Source organism: Limulus polyphemus, unplaced genomic scaffold (genome assembly GCF_000517525.1).
Source record: "Limulus polyphemus unplaced genomic scaffold, Limulus_polyphemus-2.1.2 Scaffold2096, whole genome shotgun sequence".
Taxonomy (NCBI): domain Eukaryota; kingdom Metazoa; phylum Arthropoda; class Merostomata; order Xiphosura; family Limulidae; genus Limulus; species Limulus polyphemus.
Window position 1 is genome coordinate 104,763 of NW_013667706.1, and position 25,558 is coordinate 130,320.

At 34.2% G+C, this 25,558-nt stretch overlaps 1 protein-coding gene across 2 annotated transcripts in view; it reads left to right on the forward strand.

Annotated features, from left to right (window-relative positions):
- The first annotated feature begins 1,728 nt into the window (after nt 1-1,728).
- Nucleotides 1,729-25,558, forward strand: part of LOC106465926 (inactive phospholipase C-like protein 1) — a 113,506-nt gene continuing 89,676 nt past the window's right edge. Inside the window, exon 1 of one of the 2 annotated variants that reach the window (XM_013926168.2) lies at nt 1,729-1,793. The gene's annotated coding sequence lies outside the window, so the exon portion shown is untranslated. The remainder of the gene's footprint in view (nt 1,794-25,558) is intronic. The other variant, XM_022393886.1, reaches the window with a different exon arrangement.

Sequence of the window (25,558 nt, forward strand, 5' to 3'; positions counted from 1 at the left end):
AAGGGAAAAAAAAAAAAAACTTAAAAAAAAAAGAAAATAAACACCTTTCCGAAAAGTTTTTTTCACCACAAAACCTTTGTCGAAACGTTGTACATTTGCTGTTGTATTAAAGTTTTTCTTCATTACCCATTCAAGCCGTCTCCAGCCATTATTAGTCTCAAAGTGGGTTCCTCGTCATCGAATCTTAGTAGCTGGTACTATATGAGAGATGAAAACTCGTGTACTCCCAAGTAGCACAGCGGTATGTCTGCAGACTTATACCGCTAGAAATCGAGTTTCGATACCCGTGGTGGGCAGAGCACAGATATCCCTTTGTATAGTTTTGCGCTTAATAACAAACAACGACAAAAATAAAAACTTGTGAGATATTTGTGCCAGAACAAAAAAGTGAGATATTAAAAAACAACAAAAATAAAATAAAGTGTAAGAAGAATATGATACAGTATTATTTAGTATCGTGTCTTTAAAGATATAGATCCCATTATTTCCGCAGTTCTTACATTAACATACTGTATACATTTTGATGCTGTATGATCTAAAAATTATCAGCCAGTGAGTGCAAAGTATGTTAAGGAATTTAATGGTTTTGTTCTATTGTTACGTACTTTAAGCCCGATTTATATGTATATGTATTTTTCTTATAGCAATGCCACATCGGGCTATCTGCTGTGTCCACCGAGGGGAATCGAACTCTAGATTTTAGCATTGTAAGTCGGAAGACTAACCGCTACCCGATTTATATGTAACTTGAAAGATATATTTCATAATAACGCTATACATTATGTTATGAAAGTACGTTAAGGTAAATATTAATAACACACATTTTAAGCAACTCATATTTGATGGTGTGAGTTTCGGGTTTCGTTAAAACCTGAAAATTGGTTAAATATCTTTCAGAGCTTAAAACAACAAAGGTTGGATACAACTGGCTAAGGTGAATAGTCAACTTAGACTTATTTGATGTTATTTTAGAGCAAAGCCACATTGGGCTATTATGTCCATCGCGGGGAACTGAACCCCGGATTTTAGCGTTATAAGTCCGTAACTTACTGCTGTCCCACCGGCGGACGAGATGTTTTTATAAATAACCTATATAAATAATTTTAAACACAATACTTTATGTGATGACAATACGATTCACTGTTATGATCCAAACGATAATATGTATTATTGAAGCTTACTTATTGTTCATGAACGGTTCTTCTTGCTAGTTTCTTTCGTTTCTACGTTTTGCAAATATACTCTTCATCCCTTTTTACGGTTTTGTATGTGTGTCTGTGTTCTTTACCCGACATTAAGTGTGAAATTACACTCTAACAAACCCAATAAAAACCTTAACTAAACATGGAATTAAAAATAACCTGCCTTGTAAGTAGTTTTATTTGTAGCAGTCTAAATAGTTATATTTTTCAATTCTACTAACGACTTCAATTTGTTTCTTTTTTTCTACAATCTTATATTTCGGGCTTTTTTTTATGAGCTATTTTAATGTGGAGTTTAATGGTGAAATCTAAAACTAACCAAACCAGTAGAAACATTAGATTAATATAGATTTGAACACAGCCTATTTTGTTCATACTTACAAAACGTAGAAAAAAAGCTTATATTTTGTTTACATTCTTTCATCCGTGTTCTCCGCCTCCCGCCTCTATTTTAGTACCACTTTTATACAGTAGAGGACACTACTAGCTGATAGGCCGTAACAGACGAAAATACTTTTAAGTAACCATCGGTGATGTAAGTACGTCAGAACGATTCTCTCTCTCTCGGGTTGGATTGCGTTAGAAAGGGAGGTAAGTTGCAGATCTTACAGTATATATTTTTCCACTCTATGTTTATTTTCAGCCACAGATATGTGTATGTATAATTTTGACACTGATAGAGATTGTCAAAGAGAAATATCTGAATTAACTTGTCATTTTCCATCCAGTACTTGAATGTAGTTGTTCGTTTGTCCCAGATGACGCTTTCGTTGAACGCGCGAGCGATCGTGAGCAGACGACGATGCACGGAGAAAACCTTGAAGTAGGGTCTTTAAGAACATTGATTAACGAAAACACCGTTTTTTATTTGATTTTTACCTTGGGAACTCCAAAAATGGTTTTACTCCAGCAACAATTAGACCGTTTATAATAAGCTCTATTCACTAGAAAACAAAACACAATTATCCAATTTAGATTGTTTGTTTGAAGTTAAGCACAAAGCTACACATTGGGCTATCTGTGCTCTGCCCACCACGGGTATCGAAACCCGGATTCTAGCGTTGTAAGTCCGCAGACATACCGCTGTGCTACTGGGGGGCATCCAATTTAGAACGTAGGGTATTGTAAGGAGAGATAAATATTAAACAGAATGATGAATCAGGACTCGTGTCATTCACGTGAATTACTGTTACATTTTGTATAGTAGGAATAGACCAGGAAGGTTCTGGAGAAAATGTATTTATATGGCAACACATGTTCAAAGTCTAGGATATTTGCTAAATGAGCACTACTAAATTTTATAGCTGTCTTCAGTAGCTGTACAATAATAACTTTATAAAACCATTTATCAACAGTACTTTAAATGTAATAGCTGTTTTCGGTAGCTGTTCAATAATAGCTTTATAAAAACACTTATTAACAGTACTTTAAATGTAATAGCTGTCTTCAGTAGCTGGTCAATAATAGCTTTATAAAAACACTTATCAACAGTACTTTAAATGTAATAGCTGTTTTCGGTAGCTGTTCAGTAATAGCTTTATAAAAACACTTATCAACAGTACTTTAAATGTAATAGCTGTCTTCAGTAGCTGGTCAAGAATAGCTTTATAAAAACCCTTATCAACAGTACTTTAAATGTAATAGCTGTCTTCAGTATCCGTACACACTAACTTTATAAATACATATATCAACAGTACTTTAAATGTAATAGCTGTATTCACTAGTCGTACGCTTTATAAAAACACTTATCAACAGTACTTTAAATGTAATAGCTGTCTTCAGTATCCGTACACACTAACTTTATAAATACATATATCAACAGTACTTTAAATGTAATAGCTGTATTCACTAGTCGTACGCTTTATAAAAACACTTATCAACAGTACTTTCAATGTAATAGCTGTCTTCAGTATCCGTACACCAATAACTTTATAAATACATATATCAACAGTACTTTAAATGTAATAGCTGTCTTCACTAGTCGTACACTAATAGCTTTATAAAAACACTTATCAACAGTACTTTAAATGTAATAGCTGTCTTCAGTATCCGTACACTAATAGCTTTATAAATACATATATCAACAGTACTTTAAATGTAATAGCTGTCTTCAGTATCCGTACACCAATAACTTTATAAATACATATATCAACAGTACTTTAAATGTAATAGCTGTCTTCAGTAGCTGTTCAATAATAGCTTTATAAATACATTTATTTACAGTACTTTAAATGTAATAGCTGTCTTCACTAGCCGTACGCTTTATAAAAACATTTATCAACAGTACTTTAAATGTAACAGCTATCTTCACTAGTCGTAAACTAATGGCTTTATAAATACATTTATCAGCAGTACTTAGCTGAGTGTGGCCTATCGGTTAGTGACTGTGAACCCAAAGGTTTGTGACCTTCATCTCAATGCTGGGTTTGTGGGTGTGCCATCCCTTATTTTGAGCTGATAGATTAAAGAGAAGGCAGCTAGTCAACAATACACACCGTCAACTCTCGAACTACTCTCATTTGATCGAACAGGGGAATTTCACAGTCACTTTTATAACGTATTCACAGTCTCAAAGAGTGGAGTGCGTTTTTACAGCAACAGTACGTGCTGTAACAGTTCGCATTCAGCCTGGGCACGCGAAATAACCTTAGGTACATTTAACCTTGTTAAAGAGTCTTCTACAAACCCATCGTGCAACTCCAGGGTCTCTGTAAGAGCGTAATTACGTTAGAGAAAGATAATCATGTCTTCTAAATCTCAATTAAGTAATGCTTATAAAAATGGGAAGAGGCGTCTTAGAAATTAAATTAATATATGGGCAATTAATTACGTCCCTTTTTTTTTCAGTGCGTCAAACACAGATGTATTGCATTAGATCACAAACGAAAATATATGATAATGATATTTCGTTCTAGTTATTTTGAAAATCAAATTAGAATCATTTGGTGTAAATTAAGCTCTCACATCTTAAATTAATTGTAAAATATTTTAAACATTACAGACGCGAAGGCTACAAAACATTATTTGTATCTTAGTAAAAGTGGAGAAAAAAAATATCATTTTTGTCCGCTTTTATTGAAGACAATTATATGTGTTGAATGTGTAAATGGAATTTTATAAGGTGGTAAAATCATAATATAATCAATTAAAAGTGTTTTTAACTTGTATCTGTAATGGGTTACGAATATATACATATAGGTAGACACCTTAGTTCTTAGTTTATATTTATGTAAGATAACCACGATTTTCTCGGGTCCTGGATGAGACATTTTTCAATTTGTTGTAAATGCTATTAACGTTTTTATCTTCTTTTCTAGAACGTGGTCATACTCTTATAATCAAAAATGAATGTTTTATTTTTTGATTCAAGTCTTTACTTTTTATCTCCTTACTCTAACGCTTTGAAAATTAATTCAAGTTTAACGAACTTTGTTGTGGGTTCTGTAATTTTGTTTAAAATACGATATAACATTTTAAAAATATTATACGAAAGTATATTCTGCGCAGATCAGTCGTTATAAAGAATATTCTGCGCCGATTAATGAATAAAAATAATTGATTGTTTCCTCAATATCTATAAGTTTAACACCATAAAACTAAGTTTTATGAAGTTACTTCAGCATATCTAAGTTTAAAAATATAAAACTAAGTCTTATGAAGTTACTTCAGCATATCTAAGTTTAAAAATATAAAATTAAGTTTCATGAAATTACTTCAGCATATCTAAGTTTAAAAATATAAAACTAAATTTCATGAAATTACTTCAGCATATCTAAGTTTAAAAATATAAAACTAAGTTTCATGAAATTACTTCAGCATATCTAAGTTTAAAAATATAAAACTAAATTTCATGAAATTACTTCAGCATATCTAAGTTTAAGAATATAAAACTAAATTTCATGAAATTACTTCAGTATATCTAAGATTAAAAATATATAACTAAGTTTCATGAAGTTACTTCAGCATATCTAAGTTTAAAAATATATAACCAAGTTTCATGAAATTATTTCAGAGTAGCTCATTTGATATTTTTTGCTCTACATGTTATGTTTTACATCTAAACTATATAATGTATAAAAATTACCATTTGAGAAAAACCTAAAATTCATTTTTAGTTACCATTTTTTTTATTAATTAACTTTTAACAAAGAAAACGACAGTTGATTATCGAATTGAAAAATCACATCTAAATCTTGAACTATTTCGCTAACGTAACATATATCTCCTCTTTTTTTTTCTTGACCGGTCGTGGTCCAGTGGCTAGTATACTCGGACTGTGAATCCGACGGCTCATGGATCGTAGCCCGTTGCCGTAAAAATGCGCTATAAGTGTGACAGTCAAACTCAAGTATTCGTTCAGAAAAAAGTATCCAGAGAATTTACGGTGGATTCTGTTGAAAAAAGTTTCTATGACCGTATTCTCTAATCGTTACCTCTCATTTTATATGTTGAACCCCCCCCCCCGCGGCTCAGCAAGAAGATTGAAGGTTTAAAAGTTAAAATTCCAGGTCAAATCCCCGCGGCAGACACAGTTCAGAAAGCCTATTGTGTACCTTTGTGCTAAAATAACAAACTTATATCTTGAAAAAGTACTAGGAAAATATCTAATAGAATGTGAGTTAAGTTTCTGTAGTTCTTTTTTTTGTCTACTTTAGTTATTTTCTATCTTGTTTTCATTAAATAAAGGAACTGTTTCCAATATAGTGATAAATGGTGTTAAAAATCTCAGAGACGATTATGAGATTTACTTTCGTTACACACCAGCCTTTGGTTGCTAATATGTTTCCTAACACTATAGTTACTTCTTACTCAGGTAGAGGTACAGGTATGGGTGGTTTCTGCCTTTTCTAGTTTCTCTATATCCGTGTCTAAGATCTACTGGATTTGCTTTTATACGACGCATGTTTAGGGTTTGTTATATGGTGACGCATGTTTAGGGTTTGTTATACGGTGACGCATGTTCAGGGTTTGTTTTATGGTGACGTATGCTTAGGGTTTGTTTATGATGACGCATGCTTAGGATTTGTTTTATAATGACGAATGCTTAGGGTTTGTTTTATGATGACGCACGTTTAGGGTTTGTTTTATGATGACGCACGCTTAGGGTTTGTTTTATGGTGATGCATGCTTATGGTTTGTTTTATGGTGACGCATGCTTAGGGTTTGTTTTATGGTGACGCATGCTTAGGGTTTGTTTTATGGTGACGCATGTTTAGGGTTTGTTTTATGGTGACTCATGTTTAGAGTTTGTTTTATGATGACGAATGTTTAAGGTTTGTTTTAACACGACACATGCTTAATAAAAATATATCTTAATAACTAAACGGACTCAACAGCTAAGCAGATAAATGGTATATATAAAGTGTCTAGGGCCGTAGATGTCAGCATTCAGCTGGTTCCGAGACATCTTGTAAGAACACACTTACGCAAGCATGCGTATTCGTTGTAAGTTTAGTTTGTGTGAGGTTAATGAAACTGTCGAGAGGAATTTCAAAATTTTAATAATGTCTGAAATACTCAAGAGTTCTTCAGCACTGTTTTAACTGAATAAAATTCTTTTCATTTCGTGCTTATGTTCCATTTGTGTCTAAAAAATTTAAATATGAGATTTTTGTTATGTATATGTATATAAAACGACAGCCAGGGAATCTATATGTGGGCGTAGTCTAGTGTAGTTGTCTGTTTGAATGCTTGTGTGCGTGTCTTATGTCTATCAGTATTCATTACCATTCAGTCTACTGTTCTTGTGCGAGTATCTTTAAATTACTGTGCTCTGGTTCATTTCAGTTTAGGGGCTGGACGTGGCCTAGCGGATCAGTAGTTCCAAAATTCGATCGTGCATTATGCAGCAGTGGGCGCGTTATAAAAGGGACACCCATTGTATCTAAATGGTTCTCTTCTGGTTATCATTACGAAACTGGGAGGGGTCATGTATGAGCATTGTGGCTCGTTAAAGTGGCCGCTTAACCCACATGGTGCATAAGATACCGTTCAGATCGAAATACTAAGTCTAGGTCCAGTTTTACCCCCCCCCCCTCACTTGCTCAGCGGCAAATCTGAAGGCTTATAATACTAAAACCAGTTTTCTATACCCGTGGTGGGCACAAGATTGATAGCCAATTGTATAGCTATGCGCTTAATGACAAACAACAACAGAAATAAAAAGTTGTGAGATATTTGTGCCAGAACAAAAACGGTTGTATATATATATGCCCATTGGTATGCATTATATACACAGGATTTAGTTAAACAGAAATTATTAATGCTCACTATATTCTCAAACAAATCTCCATGACAATCTCCAGCTGCAACTTAACATTTTACATCTTGAACTAATGCGATCAAATAGTCTATAGCTACAGTAAATCATCATGAACAGTATCAGCTAGTTACTGGCTATGTTTATTATTATTACAATGTATAAAGTTAAATACCCTATCAAGTAATCATTTGACCATAAAAAAACCCAGCGAACAAGACAATTAGAAATCTGGAATTTGAAAACCCGCAAATAGAGATCATAAAAAAAGTAAATAAACAAGGCTGGAAATACTGTAGACATTGTTTACTCAAACTACAAATCCTTATTTTTGATTCCATCAAATGTAATTCTAGGTAATAGCATGGAACCAAAATAGGGGTTTGTAGTTTGAGTAAATAATGTCTACAGTATCTCCAGCCTTGTTTGCTTAATTAACCTTATTTGCAGATTTTTAATTCTTAATTTTGTATTTATCTTGTAAAGTATTACTCCAGCCTCTTCACTTTAGGGTTAAGTATGACGATGAAAGCAATTTTACAGGGGTTCAGAAAAAATAAGTTACTTAGTTTATGGCTAAAACAGAAGGTAACCTTTATCAAATTAAACAGTTTTGGGTTCTGTACAGCTTTCGCCTGTCAACAAAGTAGTATTCATAAACATCAGCTATATTGAGGCTTAAAAACACGACACTTAAGGGGTGGGGAAATAATATACGATTTAATATTACGATGTGTTTCAGATTTCGTTCATTGCTAAGGGAACGAAGATGAACATGATAAAGGCGCTGTTCTGTGTTAAACAGTTCACTGAACTAACAGCGCGTGGTAACTTATCTCCAGAGGCGATAACTGAAGAGTTTTAGAAATGTCACTGTCTGATTGTGTTTTTACACTTTCTCTCTCGAAAACAAGAGAATAAATGGAATCAGTCAATGTCCATCAGTTTGATTACTCTAAGACACCCTTTTTTGAAACACATATTCTAGCGATAACCTACACAATAAAAGTGAAGTTAATTATTTTATCATATAATTTTTTTTCTGAATTAACGAATTACAAACTGAATCTTAAAGCAGTATTTTTCGCTTTACGTTCAAGTGTAGAGGTGAAATCCATATTACAGGGGCTCAGAAAAAAAAGCCATATGTGGCTTCTAGCCATAATTTAAGATAACGTTTGTGCAGCATTTCTAAAAACAACAAAAACATTGAAGCTTTCTGTTCCCTTGGTTCACATGAGGTAAAATAATATAAACGCTACGACAAAGAAGTGTAATGTGGACTTTTTTATAACATAAAGCTGGATTGGACGTGAACAGACACGTATTTTGAAACTAATTAGGTAAAGTAAGTGAATCAAACTCTACACATTTCTATGGTGTTTTTAAGTGTTTTACACTACACAAAACTAAACTTATCTTTTCTTTTTGTGAGTGTAAAACACTTAAATACACCATTTTGATTTTCGATACCTCACTACTATAAAGGCTTGGTTTGGTCTGAAGTTTAATTAGTGATTGTGTCCAGGGTCACTGATGAGGAGTGGAATTTTTCGAAACTAGTCTGGCTCACAGACACAACCCCATTCTAAGTTTTTACTTGTTGTTAAACAAATGTTTAAACAATTCTGTTCATCTACACATTTCTACTTATGACACACCATGTGCTGTGATACACTGATGTGTCTATTTTGAATATGTGTATACGGTCATTAGAAGGAAAAGGATACACTTTTTACATAGGAGACTGGAGTCCTTCTTTCAGGAAATGGTAACCATTTTATACAAATGTCTATCTGAACGAGATAAACGAATACTATCTATAAGTTTCTTTATTCTTAGATATAGATAAATGTAATCAGACTCAACGAAAGTATTCATTTTTGCAGGTTCATTTAGAGTTTTGGTTTTGTGTTTTAGAGTACTGTGTAACGCTATCCCGGTGGACCAATAAAAAATAGTGTGCTGTTGTATGTATCTGGCAGTGTCTAATGTAACGATGGTAGCTTTCTCTTGGAAAATGCGCCAGATTCTAATTCGGTATTAATAACTAGCATAATTGTAGGAGAAAATATTAAGGCTTTACTTTTAACGTGAAATAGATAATATATAGACGTTCTTCAAATCTATACGTTGTGGGGTTTTATGATGTGCTTCGTACATGTCATGTAATTTAAGTACACATTCTGTGGACACACACTCACATGAAAACTTATGTTACTGATATGATTCAAAATTAATTCTTATTAATTACATATTATCAATTGAAAACCTAACAAGTTGACGTCATGAAAATAGAAGAATAGCACTCCTAATTACATATTGTCAATTGAAAACCCAACAAGTTGACGTCATGAAAATAGAAGAATAGCACTCCTAATTACATATTGTCAATTAAAAACCCAACAAGTTGACGTCATGAAAATAGAAGAATAGCACTCCTAATTACATATTGTCAATTAAAAACCCAACAAGTTGACGTCATGAAAATAGAAGAGTATCACTCCTAATTACATATTATCAATTGAAAATCCAAAAAGTTGACGTCATGAAAATAGAAGAATAGCACTCCTAATTACATATTGTCAATTGAAAACCCAACAAGTTGACGTCATGAAAATAAAAGAGTATCACTCCTAATTACATATTATCAATTGAAAACCCAACAAGTTGACGTCATGAAAATGGAAGAGTATCACTCCTAATTACATATTATCAATTGAAAACCCAACAAGATGACGTCATGAAAATAAAAGAGTATCACTCCTAATTACATATTGGCAATTGAAAACCCAACAAGTTGACGTCATGAAAATAGAAGAGTATCACTCCTAATTACATATTATCAATTGAAAACCCAACAAGATGACGTCATGAAAATAAAAGAGTATCACTCCTAATTACATATTGTCAATTGAAAACCCAACAAGTTGACGTCATGAAAATAGAAGAGTATCACTCCTAATTACATATTATCAATTGAAAATCCAAAAAGTTGACGTCATGAAAATAGAAGAGTATCACCTAGAAAATCATTGATGCCACTGAAACCAAGAAATTTCATTTGTCCTTCGATAAAGTTTGGCTTCAACAGTTTGTTTGTTGTTAAACGCAAATCTCCACAGTGATGTATGTGTGGTTCTCCCCACCGCAGATATCAAACCCCGTTTTGTAGCATTATAAGCTTTTAAAGGCTGAGTCACGAGGGGGCCGCTTCCACGGAATGGATGTGAATGTAGTTTCTTCGCTGCAGAGAAATTTCTTTGATATAGTGCTTTGTTGTTGTCCCTATAGCGCAGTGGATAGCGCGTTGGATTTCTAATCCAAAGGTACCGGGTTCATTCCCCGGCAAGGATGCCATTCCCAAGTCCAGGATGAGAAAGGAGGAGGGTTGGGCAACTCCACCCCGTAAAAACAACCTCCTAAATTACTGCAAAAACAACTTCCGTCGGCGAGGTGTTGTTGCGGCTTTATACTCCAATGGGAGTCTACAGGAATTATTATTATTATAGTGCTTTGTTGAAAAAAATCTGTGAAAAACAGTTTTTAATATTTTCAGTGTGTCATTCATTAAAAATGCATTATATTTTTGGATTCTGTTTCCTCTTCCCACGAGATCAATAACTTCACTTATAAGCTGCCGAGGAAGCATTTAATAATGAATGTAGAATGAGCCCCCAAATAATAAATGCTACGTAGATTTTATTGTACTTATAAAAACTATTGTAAAGTGTAATTTCTGAAAATTTAAATAGAATTTCGTTTCAAGTAAAAAATGCCATTCTAAATAGCTAAACGATGTTGATCAGGTAAGAAAAATACTAAACTGACTTCAAATGTTAATGATCCTGTTTGTTTGTTGAAAGAATAAACCAGAATAATGTTTTCATGCCAGAGTTATTTGATAGAAGCAAAAGTACCCGTTCCCAGTGATGGGAAAGTTTAAGTTAATCTAATAAAGTACCCGTCCCCAGTGATGGGCAAGTTTAAGTTAATCTAACAAAAGAACCCGCCCCCAGTGATGGGAAAGTTTAAGTTAATCTAATAAAAGTACCCGTCCCCAGTGACGGGAAACCTTAAGTTAATATAACAAAAGTACCCTTCCCCAGTGACGGGAAAACTTTAAGTTAATCTAATAAAAGTACCCGTCCTCAGTTATAGGCAATTTCAAGTTAACCTAGCAAACGTACCCATCTCCAGTGATGGGAAAATTTTAAGTTAATGTAGCAAAAGTATCCGTTCCCAGTGACGGGAAAAATTAAGTTAATCAAACAAAAGTACCCGTCCCCAGTGACGGAAAAGTTTAAGTTAACCCAGCAAAAGTATCCGTCCCCAGTGATGGGAAAGTTCAAGTAAATCTAGCAAAAGTACCCGTTTCCAGTGACGGGAAAAGTTAGTATTAATCTATCAATTTCAATTATTTCATTGACTTTAAAAACGTTAATTATGTTGCCATCTCGGTTTCACTCAGAGATACTTATATCAGCCACCGCGAAAAGTAATTGTTGAGCATCTGAGTCATGTTAAGAGCACTCAACAATAACATACGGTAAAGCTATATTTTTATTCTTTAAGTTACGTCAAATTTTGAAATGTGAATGATAGTGTGATTAATTCCTAATACTTTAGTGTATAGTATTCTGCTTGCAAAATAAAATTTGTCATCAACGCTATTTATGCCTGTTCTTCCTTTATTTCAAGAGTGAATGTTGAGTTACGGACGAACGCTCAGACAGAAACATCGTTTCGCAATATATATAAGATGTATTATATTTGTACGTAAAAACGAAATAATAAAACCAAACAGTTTTGTTATTATAACATGTAAGGCTTTTATAATACACAGACACGACTAACTGTCACTATTGAGAAAGTTTCCGAGTTTTGGGTAAATGGTACTACAGCTAAAAATTGTGTCATACACGTTGTTATAAAATGGAAGGAAGGTCTTAGACTTTCGGAACACCTGTAACATTCCTTTGAAAGCTAAACAAAACACTTCCTGGTTGTCATAGTACTCTACTTTGTGTCATTACGACGTCACTCCACCAATCCTCACAATTAAATTAGTCATTCCTAGTTTGCTCATGATGAGGAGAGGCCTACCTTGCGAAAACGTTCGGATTGTAGGGATTCTTATTTTTGTCATAAAGTTAAAAATATAATTTCCAATACAACTTATACTGCAGTTTACAAGATTATTCGGGGATCGACATGATAAATGCTTTTAAGTTACTTATTCTATATTTCGAAGAGAATAGGCCGAGAGGACACAAGCTTAAGATTTGGAAGAGATCGGTTTGGCTCCAGTTAAGGTAGTTTTATCTCAATAACAGGATCATTGACTCACAGAATCAGTTGCTATCGGCAGTTCTAAAAGCCGGCAATTTACTGAAGTTTAAGATGGGAATCGATGATTTTCTGAAACATAAAGGGTGGGTGGGTTTAATTTTCTTCTTTTCCCAAATATGGATTTAAAGAAGAGCTTTGAATGACCGAGTTGTCCCTTGTTGTCCGTAGATTACGTTAAATTAAATATTTGATGGTTGGTTGTTAGGCGCAAAACTACACAATAGGCTATCTGTGTTCTGCCAGTCACGAGTATCGAAACCAGATTTTTAACGTCGTAAACCTACAGATTTACCGCTGAGCCACGGAAGATGGGCAATATTTGATGGTTTCTTATCTTCATAAAAGAGTTAGCACAAAGGATCACGTATAAAGTGTGATAGACTTAAAATAAGACCCAAAACTCGAGCGCTTTCGAATAGTTGACTATTCTTCTTCAGGAGAACAAAGGGTTTCTTAGGTAGTGTATTGGAGAGCAGTGTGATAAAGATGCGTTAACTCAGTATAAAACCTCAAATTAACGATTTGTTTTTATAAAGTCTATTACCGGTGGGGTCCATATAATGCGTTATATTGAGTAATTTTATGTTTTTGATAGTTACAACAATCAGCGCAAAGAACTGTCCAAAAATGTGTAATATTACTTGCTCTTTAGGTAAAATACATACTGAACTCCGGCAATAATTAGTAGCAATACTGATGGTATTATTAATGCTTGGAGACGGCTTGAATGGGTAATGAAGAAAAACTTTAATATAAGTTTAACATAACAGCAAATGTACAACGTTTCGACAAGGTTTTGTCATCATCAGGTACAAGTAGTTTACACTGATACAGATAGCGACTACTGGTAACCAGATGTGTGTGCCGTATTTTCATTCTGCCATAAGCCTAATCAACTGTTCCAAGTGTCCTGCATTACTCCTCACAATTCACCCAAGTTGTTTGTTCGCATCTTAACAGTTATTACATAAGTCCATCCGTGATGTTCACATTGGGACTTTGTGCAGGCCAATAATCCATGTTCTCATTGGTCTCTTCACCCTCAATATATTGTTTCACTACATTTGCATTAAGTTTGGGATCAGTGTTTCCTGGAGGATGAATTAATGCTTTTCTGTCAAATTTTTATAATTCAATGATTGACAGTATATCGAAAATGGAAATTCTTACTGATTTTGCTAAAAAAAAAGAAGAGAAAACCTAAAGTAGACAGAGTACGAAGAATTATTAGTGTTTTAATTTTAAGTAAATTATTTCGCATATTTGTGAAGTTGACGTTTCAACACTTAATCAGAAAGAAAGTATTTTGAACACAACATCCTTATTCTGCATTTTATGATAGACCCCCCACGCTGTCTAAGCGATAAGACCGAGAGCGTATAAGGCTTACATTTGGGGTTCGATCCCTGCGTTAGCACATTACAGATAGTTTATTGTACAGCTTTACGTTTATACAAAGTGCTAGAATAAAATTATCGTGTCATGACAGGTTCCTGCACCACGACCAGTATGTATTTTAGGCCTGGCATGGCTTGGTGGTTAGAGCACTCGACTAGCAATCTGCAGGTTATGTGTTTGAATCCTGTTATCAAACATTTTCGCATTTTCAGCCATGGGAATGATATAATGTGACGGTCGGTCCCACTATTCACTATTCCCAAGAGTTGGCGGTGGGCGGTGTTGACTAGTTGCTTTTCCTCTAATATTTTACTTTTACATTAGAGACGGCTAGTGCAGATAGCTCTCATGTAGGGTTGCGTGAAATTCAACAAATAAACAAACAGTATATATTTTGTAGACTTCACGAGGATGGCAGGAGGACGTGCGTGGACATTATTTATCGTGCAGTTCTATTGACTACTAACATAATATAACTTTTTTGAAATTCATTCCTGCTGGCAGCATCTTGATATTAGTGTCCCTATTTTCAATATACTATCTAGCTTGTACTTTCAGGTGCCTGCCCTGAGATCTGAACTATAACCTCCCTCCAAAAAAACAACGACAACAACAACAAAAAACTGAAAGTTTCATATTGATCAGACTTCGGGAAGAAGTCACAAAGACAGTAGCAAGGAAGGAAAATGAAATGGTTGTCAGACTCGTACAAATAGCGAAATAGCTTAAGTAACGGGTTTTGAATCAGGAAATTATCAGGAAAATGTTACAAAAGTCCTTGAAATCAATCCCTACCTAAAGTACGAAATGATTTGTAATAATAATAATAAACAAAACACGAACAAAATTAATAACATATAAAACTTGAGAAAAGGCTCAACCTTAACATTTAGTAACGTTTACAGACAAGTAAAACATTTATCCCATTTCTTACACAGTGCGGTAATATGAAGGAGTAAAATAGTCCCCCCCCCCTCCAAAACCCAGATAAAACAAGGTTAAACTGAAACTTTGTGGTGCGAGAATTAAATAGATGCACGTACAGTCTGACTTGTCAAGACTTTACAAATTTATTTGTCCAATAATTTATTTTTCATCCAGTCTGATGTCGAGCCTGTCTACAACAGAACTGCAGGAATAAGATTATCATCTAACTAACAAGTGCATGCGATCGCTACTAGAAGGGTATGAGTCACTATAGGATTTTAGTTGTTTTAGTTTTCCGATATTTATCGTCAGGAAGCAGTTACTGACATGAAGTGCTTTATAACATCGATATACACAAGAAAATTAAACCTGACACGTATTACTCAATCTAATAACTCTGCCACACAAAAAAACTAAGTAATGTGATTGTAATTGTACGTAGTACATAACATCTTAGAATGTGGTGATAATAACCCTTTGTAAAACATTATTCACTGTGGTGGTAATAACCCTCTGTATATCATAGCATCTAGAACTGTGGTGATAATAACCCTTTGTAAAACATAGCATTATTCACTGTGGTGGTAATAATCTCATGTAAATCATAGCATCTAGAACTGTAGTGATAATAACCCTTTGTAAAATATAGCATCCAGAACTGTGATGATAACCCTCTATAAAACATAGCATCTAGAACTGTGATAATAACCCTCTGTAAAATATAGCATCCAGAACTGTGGTGATAACCCTTTATAAAACTTAGCATCTAGAACTGTGATAATAATCCTCTGTAAAACATAGCATCTAGAACTGTGATAATAATCCTCTGTAAAACATAGCATCTAGAACTGTGATAATAATCGTCTGTAAAACATGGCATCTAGAACTTTGATAATAACCCTCTATAAAACATAGCATCTAGAACTGTGATAATAACCCTCTGTAAAATATAGCATCCAGAACTGTGATAATAACCCTCTATAAAACATAGCATCTAGAACGGTGATAATAATCCTCTGTAAAACATAGCATCTAGAACTGTGATAATAACCCTCTGTAAAACATAGCATCTAGAACTGTGATAATAACCCTCTGTAAAACATAGCATCCAGAACTGTGATAATAACCCTCTGTAAAACATAATATCTAGAACTGTGATAATAACTCTCTGTAAAACATAATATCTAGAACTGTGATAATAATCCTCTGTAAAACATAATATCTAGAACTGTGATAATAACTCTCTGTAAAACATAATATCTAGAACTGTGATAATAATCCTCTCATAATATCTAGAACTGTGATAATTAATAACCCTCTGTAAAACATAATATCTAGAATTGTGATAATAACCCTCTGTAAAACATAATATCTAGAACTGTGATAATAATATAATTTTTATAATTGAGTATATTTCATCACGTAGTAGTAATTTGTTCTTGTACCATGTGTGTGTTAAATTATATGGCAAGTAAAATAAAGCAGTAATGCGAATATTTTGTTACAAAATTCGAGGCTCTGTGCAAATCGTTCTTTCTGTACACTTGTCGAATAAAATTACTTTGTCTTAATGAAAAGTGAATAATAATATTTCTTGTTTGGGAATGAGAGCTAAGGATTGTATAATTATAGTTATCTATTCACTGAAAAAGCACACGTAAATTTTCAACATCGTACACATTCGGTATTCAAAGACTTATATTATATACGTATGTGTATATGTAGTGAAGAAAAAACATGTATTACCCGTGTGCATGTATATATACGTCGTGTATAAAACGATACCTTAAAAGTATTGGCGATACAGAAAAATAGAAACTTTAAGCTTCGGTAGGTTGAGTCACTGCTAGGATTTCAATACTTCATTGTAGCATTATTATATCGTTATAACACGTCGTGAATATGTTGGTGATATATCTTTGTATAACCGACTTGTAAGACCGACTTACATTGATCGTCAGGGTATAGGCGGAATAAGGTAAATATTCATATGGCAAAAAGGTCTTATGGTGCCCCCCCCCCCTTACACCCCGTCATTAGAAAAAAGTTTGAGCATTACGTCACTGAGATCTAGTATTATGTAGACTATCGATAACTCATGACCAATGACGGGTCAGTAAAAGGTATACGTCATTGAAAAAGTTGTTTAATGTATTATTTCAAGTTTTCCCACTGAAAAAAAAAGAAAAAAAAGAGCGAGCCAGAAGAAATTCAAAGTATATGACTTTTAAGGATATTTTTCAAAAGTAGCCATATCTGTTTATTCTTTGTTTTAGACACAGTCATTGTTAGCCATATATAGCTATATATGTTTATTCTTTGTTTCAGACACAGTCATTGTTAGCCATACATAGATATTTTGTTTGTTTGTTTGTTTTTGAATTTCGCGCAAAGCTACACGAGGGCTATCTGCGCAGCCGTCCCTAATTTAGCAGTGTAAGACTAGAGGGAAGGCAGCTAGTCATCACCACCCACCGCCAACTCTTGGGCTACTCTTTTACCAACGAATAGTGGGATTGACCGTCACATTATAACGCCCCCACGGCTGAAAGGGCGAGCATGTTTGGTGGGACCAACTCTTGGGCTACTCTTTTACCAACGAATAGTGGGATTGACCGTCACATTATAACGCCCCCACGGTTGAAAGGGCGAGCATGTTTGGTGTGACAGGGATTCGAACCCGCGACCCTTAGATTGCGAGTCGAGTGCCTTAACCACCTGGCCATGCCGGGCCATTAGTTGATGGAAGAATAGTGTTGTATTTTCATTATTACACCGTTTCTTCAAGTTAAGTAAAACCTTTACAACTTACCCTGTTCTTTCCTTGAGTTAAAAAGTCTGTATACAAAAATTCAAAATTACTTTCATCCAATAAAAACGTTATATACCTTTTTCAATATATAACCTACTTTATTTTCATCTTAATGAACTGGTATGTTTTAAAGCTTTTTTTTCTCTCTCTTAAAGTTGCCTGTACATTTTTGTTTTTATCATTGAAAAAAAACTCTCCAAATAAATACTCAATACCTGGGTAACATTATTACACAAATTACCTCGAAACTGTGAACATGTAGGCTCCTTTGCAATACTCTTTAGTAGCTTTCATAATGTCATAAAAAAGAAACATGGACAACGTTTTTAGGATTTATAGGAACATTTAAACTTATAGCTGGCTGAAACTTCTTTTTGTCACCCTATTGATACATAAACAGATAAATTATGAATGATTAGGTCAGATTCTTTAAGAAAATGATGCTGAATTTTGAATCTTCCAGTTAATTTTCTCAAATTATCAAACATGATTTTAGATAAAATTTCGATATTTTGTTTCTCCACATAGTTTGTTAGATGATTAAAGTCCAACATTATACTTGATAGCGCAAGTTATTATTCAGAATTTTGACTTTTTATTCCAATATATACATATATATATATCGCTTTTAATTTCTTCACTCTATAAAGGGGGATGTTTCATAAAATACAGTTTGAAACCGTAAAACGAAGAAAGTTTTCTTTTTACCATTTAAAATAAATTATGTGCCATTGTGGAGTATCTGGGGCATTAAGAAGTATTATTAGAAGTCATGGTCATTCACTACAACCAATCAAGCCTTCAGCCACAACGACTCTTCGTGCCTATGGAACCAAACTTCCATGTCCAAGAGAGTGGAACTGCCCCAGTGTAATGGTTTTACCACTATGAAGACTCCCATGCACAGCTTCGTTGTGTAACCTACCTGCATTTCTCAGTTTGTTTTATACGTTCTGTGGTGAAGCAACAGTTGAAGGTGACCACTGGCAGTTGTAGCCACAAACCTGCACATAATCAGCCCTCAGACAAGTGGCCATTCTTCTCTGTACATAGGGTAGTAGAGGAGTCTGGCAGCAAGTGGGGTGACTGAGTAGCCCTATTTAGAATAGCACTGTTCATCCTTGTAAGGTACGGGGCTAGTAAAGGTGCTCCAAACATTGCCTGGTCAGTTGACTGTGACTGGCAAAAATCCCTCATTCAGTCGAAACAAAATGATGAAACAAATAAAAAAATCATTTTTAGGAGCAGCCCTTATTTCCAGAGAGTTAGTATGCTACAACATTTACCTAGCTACATTTTGTGAAACCAGGCTCGCTGGGGAAACGCAATTTACTGAACTAAAGATTGGGCATACCTTCTTCTGGAGAGGGAAGGTGGAGGACGAGGGCAGAATCCACGGAGCAGGCTTGGCAATCAAATCAAGCCTTTTGAAAGAGCTTTCAGATCTGCCATCTAGCATCAATGAAAGACTCATGAAGCTCTGCCTCCCTCTAAACTAGAGTGCTGTGCAACAGTTATCAGCACTTATGCTCCAACAATGAATAGCACAGAGGAGATCAAAGAACAGTTCTACGCAGACGTAAACTATGTTCTTAGAATCATCCCTGTCAACAACATGCTTATCTTGCTGGTTGATTTTAATGCGAGAGTCATCAAGGATTATACCCATTGTAAAAGAGTTATAGGAAAACAAGGACTTGGTAAAATGGATAGAAACAGCTTGCTTCTCCTGAATAAATGTGCTGAGCATGGTCTCTTGATATTAAACACCATGTTCATAAAAGCTAATAAATATAAGGCAACATGGATGCAACCAAGGTCAAAACAGTGGGATCTCATAGACTATGTCATTACTCACCATCAGGACACCAGAGATGTTCTCGTCACCAAAGCTATGTGTGGTGCAAAGTGTTAGACGTATCACAAACTTGTCAGAACCACGCTGAATCTGCACGTCTTCCCTCATTATCATAAGCACTCCAAACAGATCAGACTAGCTCTCAACATCACCAAACTTCAACAACCAGCGTGCAAGTGCAAGTTTCAAATCAGCTTGGATGAGAAGCTGTCTACCTATGGACCATTGACTGGAGGTCCAACTGAGAAATAGAACTAGTTTAAAGAAACGGTGACACAAATGGCCAAGTCGATCTTTGACCCAAAGAGGAGGGTCCACTAGGACTAGTTCGACGAGAATTATGAAGATATCAGTAGATTGCTGAAGGAAAAAACAAGGCCTTCAATGAATGACAGCGGAATTCAAGCTCTACTTCCAAGAGGGATAACTTTAAGCACTATCAGGACATGGCACAACATAAACTTCCCACAATGCAGGATCGGTGGTGAAAGAAGAAAGGCTATGAAGTTCTACTTTATGCAGAAATGAACAATTCTAAGTTGTTCTTTAGTGCTACCAAGATGGTCTATGGTCCTCTAAAATCAGAAACTGCTCCACTGCTTTCAGAAGACGACACCAGAATTATCAAGGACAAAAATGGCATAACCCTTTCGCGACAAACATCTTTTTCTGCGCAGATCACGAGGTTTTATTAAATTGCATTCCATATTTTAATGGTATAAATGTTTTAAGTTTTAATTTTATAGGGAAATTTTAAAGAAATCTAAAATTTCCCATAGTTTGAGAATTGTGAAATTTGCTCACTAGGCATCCACTCTTCTCTGATTTATTTACCACCTCTCCAAGAAGTACGAAATTTAACGTAAATTACTTTTCATTGCTCAGGCAAATCATAATTTTCATAGTCTTCAATCTTAAATGGTTACTACAGAGCCATGGAATAGACAATCAGAATCCTCTTGCCATGCTCACCTGTCACATCTTTTTCAGAAATTTCCAATAGTTCTCTGTGCCATTGAATACCACATTATTTATAGCCAATAGAAAGCCAATGTTTTCATCTATCCATCGACGTATTATATTATGTTATTTTCTATAAAGAAAATTGTCAATTTCGCTTTCAGTTGAAGCTTGATTCCCATGGGAAAAACATCGACTAGCTTAGATGAAATTTAAACAGTTGTTTTACATAGAAAGCCAGAAAAATTGTGATAGTTATGGGAAATTGACTGCTTTTTTTTGTAAGTTATTATTCTGTGCTCTTTGTTGCATAATATAGTTAAATAAATATTTATTTAGTGCAGTAGTCCTATTATTATAAAAAGTAAGATTAAGTGTCATCAACAGTCACCAGCAAAAAAAAGACCCGGTGAGTACTTTATTTCTTGTTTTTCATGTGTATTCTTACTTTATTATTATAAAACTAATTCAAATGCAAAACAGATTAAATTTTTTATATTAGTCACGGTTAGATAAGGTGAAATAAGTAATAACAATAATAATAAAATATTCACGAGGTATGCTTGCGAGTAGCTCGTGTGTAATATAATTCTATAATGTAACATGCACAGCACCTTTGCCAAGTGATTTACAACTTATAATGGCACGAATAGTAATTATTCAAGTTCAAAGGCAAATAAAACAATAACATTTAAGTATAAATAGATGTATACTGTTATGAGTATAAAGTTATTTAGGATAAACAAATGTAGTTTCATATTAAAGTTTGAAGTCATTCTAGAAAAAAATAGGATAATTTAGATTTATTTTGATTTTGTTTTTTCTTGGTGGTCAAATTTACCAACCTTGTATAAAGTTAGGGTGGAAAAAATAACAGATAAAATATAAAGCTTTAGTGAAAGAAAACGTTTTAAATTTATTTAGTAGGTATTAAAGATTACACAAACACAGTTTCAGAGTTTGAGACGATGAAAAATATTTTTAATCTTAACGTGGAAATCACTTAGCTCGGATTAAAATATAGAAATATATATATTCACGGACAAATCTTTAGTAAAATACTTCATTAAAAATCTAATTTTTGTGTACAAAAGACTAGTAATGTTGACTAAAAGTGTGCAAAATCTTGTGAAGATACACAAAGTGTTTTAAAGTTATTGTATTTGAAGTTATAACAAATACAAAATTGTAGTGAGAGAGATAAAGATAAGTTGGAAAGAGCACTTAAGCCAACTCCTCAACTGACTAGCCACTGTTGATCAAACTGTACTGTATTATATTACCACGAGACTGGCCTTTGAATATCTCAAATTATCCCTAAGGAAGAAGTTAGAAAAGCCATAAGGCGGATGAACTGTGGTAGAGTGAGATGAGATCCCTATAGAGCTGTACCAATCACTTGGCACAGTGCCATTTGAGGCATTCCATAATTTTCTGGGAAGAAGAGGAATTTTCAGTTCACTTACGAGATGCCACCATCGTTGCACTGTTCAAAACGAAGGTGCAAAAGCTTACTGCAGCAACTAAAGAGGAATTTTGTTACTTTACATCGCCGAAAAATCTTCATCCACATCGTCTTGAACAGACTCATCTTAAGCATCTCAGAAGAAAATTTACCAGAAGTTGGATGCGAATTTTGTCCGGATCTTAGCACTGTATATATGATCTTTACAATGAGTCAGGTCCAACAGAAGAACATAGAACAGAATACGATCTCTACGCTGTCTTTCTCGACCTTACAAAGGCTTTTGACACAGTCAACAGAAAACTCGGTTCCTCCAGAAAGGTCACCATCCTTATCTAGATGTTCTACTATAACATAACTGGAGAAGTCATTTTAATTGGAGTATATTTAAAAGCATTTCACTTACACTTGTTCTATTCATTTTCTTTTTCATCAAATTCTACTCCATGCTGTGAAGGACTTGGATCCTGGTGTCTACATCAAATATCGTCTGGCAAGACAGAATCACTAACTAAGAAGTGCTGAAAGCCCAACTTTGATGGACTGGCTATGTCACCCAGATGGAGGAAACCAGAATTCTGAGGTATCTCTTCTATGAAGAGCTGAAACAGGACAAGCACAACTGAAGATGCCCCCCAAAACACTATAAAGACACTCTGAAGTGCAACTTCAAATGATGCGAGATACAGCCTCGTAAGTACAAGACTTATTCAAGGACAGACCCACCTGGCGTTTGTTTACCAACAATGCTGTCGCAAAACTGGAGGACGATTGCCAATAACGTTTCGCTGCTGCAGGAGAGAAACACGGAGGACGATTGCCAATAACGTTTCGCTGCTGCAGGAGAGAAACACGGAGGACGATTGCCAATAACGTTTCGCTGCTGCAGGAGAGAAACACTACAATGAAACACCTTTTACTATCTCCAATTCGGTTTTCCCATGCACTATCTGTAACTGTCTGTGTGCACCCAGCTTTGGACTGTGGAGCCACATGTGAAGTCGTCGAGACGTGCACAACTATCATCAATTGTCGGATTCGACGGACAACCAAAGTAAAAAAAAAGGCTAGCACAAAATTCCCCCTTTACAAAAATGGTATGCTTTTACCCTACTTCCTCACATTTATTCTTTTTCTTGTTGTTATTATTGTAAAACCATGTGGATAATGCACCATTAACTGTTTCAAAGGAAAATAATCAAATACAAGTAGATTCACCTTTACTTTTGTTTAATAACTGTAGATGTGTAAGTAAGTATACAGGTAAGTGTGGAACAATTTCAGTGAAAAATTATTAAACAATTTTTATAATAATATTTTTTAGAAATATGAATATAATATTTTGAAAAGCTTTTCACTAGTCTGCATTTCAGTCTAAAATATAGATACGATACCATTAATCTATGTAAACACCGTATTAAGCAGTACTTGACTAAGTGTTTCTCAGGTTAGAATAATTCTTTTTACGTTTATTGATAAATGTTTTGATTCCCAAAATAAATTGAAATGTCGATACCGAAAATAACAACTAAGTTAACATCAAAACAACTAACTTATCAAATAATAACAAATCTAACTTTCTTGGAAAATCAAAAATGCTTCAGGAAAACAACTTTTTTGGAATAGTTTATCTTTATAATAAACAGACTTGGGATAAATCGGTTTTCTAAAGTATGTAGCTTCTGTAGCTCTTAAACGTTCGGGTTAAAAATATCATCTGGATGAAATGTTTTAAAACTTAAAACGATCTTTCTACTGATTACGTAGCATCTGTAGAATAGAATATCTTGCTTTATATGTGATACTTGTATAAATTCGCTGCTTTGAAAAGTCGAAGATTCTCTGACAAGGACGAAGACATTAGTTAAGACTATATGTTGATTTTTACATATTTGTTCCAGCTAATGATATTACAAACAACTTCATGTTTCTGTTACAAACAACTTCTACATATGATGACTATCAGATTTCATGTCATTCGTTAAACATGAGGTTTATAAACAGAAATAACTCCAAACTCCGCTTAATTAAATATATGACCAAACTACTACAAATAGGTTTCCGTTTTCATTACTTTAAACATTTTAAATACATTTTTACTGACAACAGTGATTGCACCCAACTTGGACTTATGTTTCGGAGATATTCTGGTTAGTAGTAGAAACATAGTTTGAGGGATTCGTTCTTGTCAGAAGCTATTTGTTTAATTCATTAATTTAAGGTATCAATTGGGTACAGGGGTTTTCTGTATTCCTCAAGTGTAGAATTAACGCAATTTCTTACTAAGTTCTACAAGATCCAGATGAGGTTTTTTGCCGAGGAAAGGAAGATATCCAACGATGGGTAGACCGACAGGACCCGGTGGGTAGTTCCGTGGTCGTCCTAATATCCAACGTAGGAAGAAGAAAACACAAGTAGCAAAAATGACTGTTGTTACAGAAGTTGGCTTTAACAAGACCCAAAGTGTTCCTGTCAAAAGGTTTTTCTCCATTTCAGTTGTTGTATGTTACTATGAACTGACAACGTTACTTGATCACTCAGCAAGATCTGTTACAACATTCATATATATTGACGATTGATCACGAGTCGTCAAGGTCAGGGCATTTTTTTTTATATAGAGATATAATGATCGAAAGTTGTGTGTGTGCTGGATGATAAGAATTATCAATTTCTGGTGCCTTTGTTGTTGTTAAATCTAATCTTTTTTTTCCAAGTTTGATAACCCAAGATATGTCACTGAAGGAACCAACTCAAGATATCGAACAATAGAAATAACAACACTACGAAGGTAAATTTGACGAACAAATAGGAGGGTGTTCTCTTGAATCTATTCCGTTAAACTAAATACAGATAAGAAGACCAGAAGTAATTACCCAGAAGACTTCACTGTACATCGAATATACTGTAGACTTTCAAAAGACACAAAATGGCAACGTGTTCAGGTATTGATGTTGTACAAACTAGGTGTCTTGATTAAATACTTGATGTACTAATGTTACATTTTGTTGTATTGATTTGTTGAAAATAGAAAATTTTCAGAAAATATAATTTTATTATATCTTTTGTTTTTTATTTAATCCATGAAATTGAATTATATTATTTATTATAAAGATAGACAATAGTTGTAACTGTACAACATATACAGTGATTAAAACATAAAACAAAAACACAAATCCGAGACAACAGTTGTAACTATACAACATATACAGTGATTAAAACGTAAAACAAAAACACAAATCCTAGACAACAGTTGTAACTGTACAACATATACAGTGATTAAAACGTAAAACAAAAACACAAATCCTAGACAACAGTTGTAACTGTA